This window comes from Solanum dulcamara, chromosome 5 (assembly GCF_947179165.1).
Source record: "Solanum dulcamara chromosome 5, daSolDulc1.2, whole genome shotgun sequence".
NCBI classification, from domain to species: Eukaryota; Viridiplantae; Streptophyta; class Magnoliopsida; order Solanales; family Solanaceae; genus Solanum; species Solanum dulcamara.
The window spans coordinates 60,409,482-60,418,890 of record NC_077241.1 but is presented as its reverse complement, the minus strand read 5'-3'; the positions used below and the strand labels follow the sequence as shown (position 1 = coordinate 60,418,890).

Sequence of the window (9,409 nt, the reverse complement as noted above, 5' to 3'; positions counted from 1 at the left end):
AGGAGAGGGATTTGGTCGGGGAGTAGGGGTATGCACTATAAAAAAATTAAAATTAACTATAATGCAGAATAACAAATTATCATAAACAGGGTACTTACTTTAAAGAAAGGGAGATATCTTTGTTTACATGGCTTGTGAGCATCGCAACCATCATTATAATTTGGATGTGGTTGAATGATATCTCTTGCAAGCTTGCAAACGGCCTTTAAAACACTATGAAAGTGTCTATGAATTGTCTCTCCAGAATGTTGAAAGATATCTTGTATCATTCGATTTCCAACTCCATGTGCACAAGTCATCAAGAATATGCCTATCATTTCATGTATAGACATTCCACGAGTGGGTTTAAGCCCATATTTATCAGTTAGGTCATTGGATAGATCAATGAACACCGCTTTCTTCAGTCGGAAATTTTTATAACAACGAGTCTCATTTTCTCGTAATATCTCTTGGATAAACTCATTTCCGGAGCGCATTGATGTAAGACAAGGTTCTTTGCATAGGTATCTTTCACAATACATCAAAATGTATTTACCTATTATATGACATAAAGCCATCCACTCCTTCTGCTCTCTCGGAATCTCTTCTAGTTCTTGATCTTCATCATCTAACAAATCACTTAAATGAGGAGATACCACATTGCTAATATCCCAACTCTCCATTTAACTGAAAATGGAAATGCCTTAAATTAGTAAAGAATGAAAGTTTTTCCAACAACCAAATTTCAAGATTTTTTAGAAACTCCATCGTTTCAGTGCACTCATTTCTATCTTCGAAAAATCACATTGTAAATCTCAAATTACTATTCCATCAAAGAAAAACAATCACAGCAATACATAAAGTTCCCACATTCATTAAAGCCAACACAACAACAATAATGATAAGGTCTAAGGATACAACCACAACGTTAACACAACATTAACAATACATAAAGTTTATCCGCACAACCACAACGTCAACACAACATTAACAATACATAAAGTTTACACGCACAACTATAATGTTCGAACATTAAACAATAAAAATATTTAACCATAGCAATGCAATCATCCCATTTTCTCAAGGTGTAACTGATAGTTATACTCCAACCAAGAAACAGTTGACGTACATCCTTCTTAAGAAACATGTTGCAAACATAATTGTACTTTCCACTCCCAGGAGGAATATCAAAAAAATTTGCCAACATATTCATACACTTATCGATGACGGGATCATCTACCGAAGGGGATGTAGCAGTGCTTTTACTAGACATAAACTCCACTAAAGAGTGTATATCCTCTCTGAATGATGCCGCACCAGATTTTGCCTTATTTTTTTTGACTTGATTTTCAGTGCTAGTATCATCAATTGAACCTCTTCTTTTAAGTGACGGCTTAGAAAATATAATAGATTCCACATTCTGTATATCATCACTTTCATCATTTCCTTCATCACTAGGATTGACCAAGTGTTCCTTGTCATAGCCACCAATATTATTTGTTCCTTCTTCTTCAAGATCTACTCCGATGCCAGACATTTGTTCTTGATTCACTGCACGTGCTCTTTCTCCAATAGCAACAATATCAGAAAACAACGCATCGTAGCGATACCATATAAGTGAAAGATCTACTTTTCTGAACTTATTATATCGATCATCCTCCTATAACAAAAAAATCAAAAACTACTTTAAACTAACCAAGCAATTTAACAATGAAAGAAAAAAGAAAGATACAACAACAACAAGCCCAGTATAATCATCTCACTTATATAGTATTTTCAAGAAAATCTCTCCACATAGCTTATTAAAGAATAAAATAATAAAAATCTTGCCAGAGAATACCTTTTATTGTTCCCAAAATAAAAAATCTTGCCAATGAGATTATAGTGTGATATACAAGTTAATATCATCATAGTCACTTCCCAAAGTAAAAAATCTGACATAATGGTGAAGAATCAGAGTTTAACAAGAAAGTAGAATCAAGATTTATGGGATATTCAACATCTAATTCACAGAAAATCAACCTGATAAAGTGATCAAACAGCCAAAAATAGAAACTTCAAAAAAAATACCCATAGCCTCTCCATATACCCTATACTCCAACCAACTACAAAGCAGATATGCTCAGCAGTACCCTTCAAGTTCTGCAGTCAACCCAAATTCTAGTCTCCAAATCAACAACTTAGGAGTGTCCTGGCAGTTCTACTACTTCCTTTTTGTTAGATAACTAATGTTAATATAGCAAGAGTAATTAGCTTTACTTAATGTCTTATGTTGTTAGATTCCTAAATCAGGTAAACTAGCTCTTTACTGCTCATGCATATCCCAATCTTTTTCTAAAGATAGTGCAAAATAAATGTTGATGATAAAATAAATGTGCAGAAACAGAAGGAAAATGTTCCAGAAATTATTGACAGTGATAAATTTCTAAAAAGGCTACCAGAAAGAGGATTACATCAATGGCCATTGATTGATTATAGTAGTTCTCTGAAATTATAGTATTTTTTTATTCTATTACTTTTATAAGGGGATATGAGGCTGAGAAAGTGGAGGAAAATTTGGATAATTTTTCATGTACATATGTATACCAGCATTATTGTAAGCCAAATCATTTGCTTATTGTTTCCTGTTATATATTGACTTTGACCTAATATAAAGCTAAATCAGACTGAACATTAATATATACAAACAAGAAAAAAGACATATAGAAAAATGTAAGAGATGTATCTTAATTTTTCGCTCCCACCAATCATCATCTGCCATAATTATATTTTTCATAGCATCCCATCCTAAATCTGTCCTCATCAACTTCTTAAAAAGAATCCAATCTTTTTTCATGTTATCCCAACGATTTTTCATTTGTTTTTTATCGTAGTTTTTTCCGGTGGCTCTATTGAATCCTTCGACAATATTATTTCATCCATCTCTATTTAAATGAGTGTGTGGTCTACGTCCTTGTCTAATCTCATTTTCACACAAATCTATAAATTTAATATTGGCATCATCATCCCACTTAGCATTACTTCGTGCTTTATTAGTTTCCGGCATGATTGAATATAAACAATCTAAAGAAAGGAGATTTGACATTAAATAAATCATTGCCATTAAATAATAGGATAGACATTTGACATGAATTACCACTCCATTGGAAGCAACTGCTACTACTACTGTTAAGAACATCACATTAGAAGTAACTGCTAAGAACATCACAATATGGAACTCAGTAATAAAAAAGATTGAGAAAAAAATTAGTAGGATGCCACAAGAGGTATTTATCAAAAGGGGGTAAGGATGTACAGGTCAATATGACACCACAAGCATTCAAACAGAAAATTCTTCAAGCATACAAGATATCGAAAATGGTATTTTGCACCACTGTAACTACAACTAATCTATCAGAAATCAAATCAAGCATATTAATGGTTGGATATTATCTTAGTTCAATCAAGTGCTTAATTATCAAGCAAGGGGGAACAAAGCAAGCACATTCCATTACCACTTCTATTCAACAACTTTAAAAACTATAGCAAAACATGACCTTTATAGACCTCTTAAGAAAATTACATGTACATAGATTGTGTATATGTATGTGTAATATACAATCTTCACACCAGCACCTCAAATAAATAGGAACCCTCTTACACAGATTTTATCAAACAACCTTAACATTCTTTATATAACAAAAATTGTATCTTTATATAATAACAATTATATCTGACAAAAATTGAATCTTGAAAACTATATAGAGAAAATATTTGATAGATAAAGGGTAGTTCATTGAGGTGGGTATGTGGAAAGTTCCATAAAAAAAATTTGGTGATTTTTCACTAAAAGCATGCCTACTGGACAATTTTAGAGCTTCATTTTCAGGTAACAGTTGCACTTCATACACGTTATCCCCAATATGACTAATTAACAGGTGCTTGTCTCTTGCTGTTAAAATAATTCTGTTACCCCTATCAAACCACTCTGCTTGACCAACTAAATATTGCAATTGTTCTTGATGGTTTACCTTTACATCCAAAAATTCTTTTCATTCCATTCAACAAAAAAAAAGGGAACAAGAAGCTCAAATATGAAGATATGCAGAGATTTAACTTACCTTAAAAGGAGATTTCTGAGATCTACAATGGTGAGATTGTGGAGTGACAGAGGAAGAAGCAGAAATCTCAAGATCGATAAAAGAGAAAATTGTTAGTAACCAAAACAAAATTAGATTTCACAATATGTCAGCAGCTTCAACAATGGCAGTGGTAGAAGCATCAAACTCGTGGGAGTATCAAACTCATCTCCGCTGTCGGAATCTTCATAGCTATGCGTCTCTGTTCTTGGTGGACTTTAACAGAAGAAGAAATGAGGAAAGTGATTGAATGTTAGGGTTAAAATAATAAAAAAGGATAGTTTGGGAATTTAATTAAAATATAAGGAATATAAAAGTAATTTACATGGTCAAAGAAAATAACTTTAAGCACTTTAGAAAAAAAAGTTAGGAATCATAACTTTTCATTTTTGGCTGACTTTAAGAACTTTATGGCTTAAAGTTAGCATTAGACAAACACATCCAAAAGCTAAAAAGGGACTTTAAGTTAGTTTTGACCAACTTAAAGCCAATCCAAACAGGCTCATACTAAGAAATGAAGAAGACACTTTCTTTTACAATTTTACCCTTTAAGAGATAAGGGCTTTGTTTGGTTATCTTCTTATGTGAATTCTTGAATTTATGAGATGTCCATTTACACACATGGTTTTTTTCTTCTTTCTCTTCACTTTGATGGACTTTCCACACATTGTATGTCTTTATTTGGTGTCCATTAAGCTCCTCTAAAGCTTTCATTTGATCTGTGCTATCCATTTTGTTATCACCAGGTGAGAAAAGGGAAGAGACCTATGGATCAGTCACCATCGCAGTCGACTCCAATAAGCTTCATGATTTGGAATGTTAAAGGGGTAAATAGCGCTAGCTTTAGGCACCAGTGTGAACTATGGTAAAGCTCCATAAATCCGTTATGCTAGTTTTGTTGGAGACACACTTGGGAGAACACAAGATACTAACTAAAGTCCTTAAATTCGACTCCTAAATTCAATCGACTACTATTGGCCTTTCTGGAAGCATCATTATCATGTTGAAAAAGGACGTCCTCAAGAAAGAGGATATCTCCATCACCTCTTAGAGCATCTATGTGATGGTTCGAGTAATCCCCGACTCCACTCCTTAATTTTTCACTACTATTTATGCTAGCAATGATTTTCTCATTAGAACTAAGCTTTGGGAAGATCTTATCACCTACTTCAAATCTGTTAAGGGTGGCTGGTTAGTGGGGGGAGATTTCAATAAAATCCTGAAAGTTAATGAAAGTTTCGGAGGGAGACACATCAATAATGCAAGAGCTAGCCTCTTTAAACAGTGTCTAGATAGTTGTAACATGGTGGACCTAGAGTATAAAGGGCGCAAATACACTTGGACCATTAATAGATACAAAAATAGACAGGACGTTATTCTGGAAAGGCTTGACAAATGTTTAGCTAGTAACCATTAGATCAGTAGGTTCCCCCAAAGCACTATTACCCACCTCCCTAGGACCAAATCTGACCATTGTCCTTTACTTGTTAGACTTTGGACCCCCTAGGCCAGTAACCACAGAAAACCCTTTAGACTTGAACCTATGTGGTGTGGCCACACTAGTTTCAAAAGCCTCATTCAAAGTTACTTTAACAACTCTAGGAACCTCTCCCATGCCATCACTCTCTTCCAAACTAGTGCTTCTAAGTGGAATAAAGACATTTTTGAGGACATTTTTCATAAGATGAGAAGAAGAAATGCTCGTTTGGATGGAATTCAAAAAATCGAATAGTTATAGGCACATTGTCTTTCTTCATAATTTGGAAAATGACTCCTGCTTGAATATGACACCCTCCCTAAGTTTGAGGAAGAATTTTGAAAAACCAAGTCTCAAATTAATTGGTTGTGTCAAGGAGATGCGAACACTAGCTTCTTCCATACCTCCACCATTAATAGAAGAAGAAGAAATAGAATTTGCACCTTAAAAGATAACCATGGGCAGGTTCTTACCAACAAAAAAGATATTTTTGCCCACATTGTTTCTTACTACTCAAATCTGTAGTCAACTGAGCTCCCTCACTCTACCCCTTCTATTAGGAGTAACCCTCCTAAGCCCAACCAATTACCCCTTGAGGATAGCCTGTACCTGGACACCCTTCTCAAGGACCATGATATCCTCTCAACCTTGAAATCTTTCGGTCCTCTAAAATCCCTTGGTCCTGCTGGTCTGCATCTTCTATTCTATCAGAATTATTAGGATCTTGTGGGAATCAAAACTATTGATTTCTGTAAAGGCATTTTTCAAACTACTCTATACTTGACTGTATGAATGATACCCTAATCTGCCTTATTCCCAAATTTCAAAATGTTGATACTCTCAAGAACTTCAGATCTATAGGTTTATGTAGCACTGCCTACAAGCATGTTACAAAAATCATTGTCAATAAAATCAAACCCCTTCTCCCTCTCATCATTGGCCCTTCTCGAGCTAGCTTCTTTTTTAAGAAAAAAATTGCTGACAGTGTCATCATAGTGCAGGAATATCTCTCCCACTTTAGGAAGATGAGAGGCAAGGAAGCTTACGTGATCCTCAAAATTGACCTTAAAAAGGCCTTTGATAAGATTGAATGGTCCTACTTTAGGAATACTCTTCTTATTTTTTCAACTTCCCCTAGCTTGACCAAGCTCATCATGTCTTGTGTCAGTAGCACCTCCATATCCATTTTGGTTAATGGAAAGAAAACTGAATCCTTCAACCCTTCTAGAGGCATAAGTGAAGGGGATCCCTTATCAGAGAAAACTAAATCCTTCAACCCTTCTACAGGTATAAGTCAAGGGGATCCCCTATCCCCTTACCTCTTCATTCTCTGCATGGAAAGGCTTTCCAGGAAAATTGATAATGTGATGGCTAATAAATCTTGGTATCCTATTAAGATTACTACCAACGGACCCAAGCTTTCTCATCTATTCTTTGCTGATGACCTCGCCATCTTTCCCAAAGCCAACTCTCTTAACTGCAATACCATTACTTCTACTCTCAATGAATTCTGCATGTACTTAGACCAAAGGATCGACCATAACAAGTCCAAATCATCTTTTCTTATAACTGATCTAGTGACATTGCTGCTCTTTGTTCTAATATGCTCAACATCAAGACCAACTCCACATTTGGGAAATACTTGGGTTTCCTAATGTTTGATAAAAAAAACCTATCAATAGTGACTTCTAGTTCATCGGTTATAATATGAACAACAAACCTGCAGGTTGGAAAACCAACTTTCTCAACATGACAGGCAAAACTGTTCTTGCCAAGGCAACCCTTAGCAACATTTCATCTCATATCATGCAATACGTCAAAATCCCCAGTAAAGTGACTCAAACCCTTAACAAAATCCAAAGAGAATTTATTTGGGGATTACCAAATAGAAAAAGAGAATTCATTTACTGAAATCACTAATCCTAAAAAAATGGAGATTTGGGAATCCAAAAAAGTGATAAAAAATAGGACACTCCATTCAAGTTTGGCATGGAGAATGTACCGCAATTAAGATAACCTCTAAAGCCAAGTTTTAATTAGTAAACACTACAATCAAGGGATGAACTAGAGAAATAATTTAGTTTCAAGAGTCTGAAAATGTTATTGGATGGCTGGAAAGACTGCAAAGATGGCCACAGATGGACTGTCTTCAATGGTACCAAGGTGGACTTCTTCAAAGATAAGTGGTTACCAATAAATCAATTAGAAACATGATCCATGGTCTCCTTAAAAAAGAAGAGGAGAACAGGAGGATCAGCAAAATGTGGAGGAATAGGGTTTAGAATCTTAACAGTATCTCATTCTCTTTATCTGAGAAACTAAAGGCCACCATTGAAACCATTAACCTATGAAGGAAAGTTCTAGAGATGATAAGCTCGTTTGGGACCTCTCCAGCTCAGGAAAATATAGTACTGCTAGTGCATATTCTCTAATTCAACACTCAGCCTTTCCAACTACATTCAAGACACCAACAAGAGTTTTGATGGATTTGTAAACATGTTTGCCCAAATAAATTCAAAACTCTTATTTGGCGAATCCATCATGGTAGGATCCAAATTGCAAAGTACCTCCATAGAATTGGGATTGGATTTAACCAGCGCTGTAACATATGTACTCATATTGAGGAGGACATTAACCACATTTTCTTTGATTGCATCAATGCTAAAGTCTTCTGGAACAATTTCCCCTCTAACAGCATGCTTATTGCCAATGGCACTAACTCCATCCTATCCTTTGAAAATTGGGACTAAATATGGAAGATGACAAAAGGAAAGCCCTACAATGCCCTCGTACCATGGGATGTGATGCTACCTTTCTGCATCTAGAACATTTGGATCCAAAGGAATAACAATTGATTCAATGAGAGAAAGGAAAACATCTCTTTTAACCTTGTGATCAACAAGCAACTGAGTATAATATGATCATCAAACCCCACAAAGTTGTCACCAGACTCCTCTGTATCATCCATGTCAAATGGGAACCTCCTAATGTCAGAAGCTTCAAGCTAAACACTGATAGAGCTACCAATATCAGGGAAGGCACAAGCGGAATGGGTGGAGTTATTAGGAATTATTCTAGAGACTGGATCATCAGATTTATTTGCAAGAATCCCCTATACCAACCCAGTATTGGTAGAACTTCAAGCCCTCAGGCTTGGCCTCCAAATGGCCTATGACCATAACCTCACCCCTCTAGAAGTCAATATAGACGCTACGGAAATCATTAACATGATAATCTTATTTATGCTAACATCTTACATGAGTGTAGGTTGTTGATTAGAAAGATGGAGGATGCCCCAGTGACGCACATCTTTAGGGAGAAAAACTAAGTTGTTGATTCACTTAGCAAAGGAGCAAGAAGCCAGTTTTTTAGAGCCCTATTTTTTTTGTCAGTTCCACCAGTGTACGCAACAAAAGAACTCTGGACAAACATTCATGGAACTACCTATTTCAGAAAAAAAAAACAATTTGTAATATAACTACAATGGCCATACCACGACACATTCTACTTCTATATTGACTGCATGTAACAAAGCACTAATGTCTTAGCTTTTCTAAATATATATATATATATATATATATATTTCCCTTTCATAAAAAAAATTGATATATGGACTTGAATTCATTTCCTAAAGGTTCTAAGATCCAATTGGAGCCGAAGATAAGTGCAAACCAAGTATCATTTCAATAGTTAATTGGAAGATCTAACATTGTATTTAGATAATTTGCACGTTCAGAATTGAATATAAAGGGATGGAGACATATTGAGCAATTTCTCTAAACAAATTCCATATTAATATATAAATATGACTCTTAACTTGGCTTCAGCTGACAAT

The 9,409-nt window shown here is 35.1% G+C and overlaps 1 pseudogene; it reads right to left on the bottom strand.

Moving 5' to 3' along the window:
- Positions 1–642: 642 nt before the first annotated feature.
- Positions 643–3,025, bottom strand: LOC129890639 (L10-interacting MYB domain-containing protein-like; annotated as a pseudogene).
- Between the last annotated feature and the right edge of the window lie 6,384 nt (positions 3,026–9,409).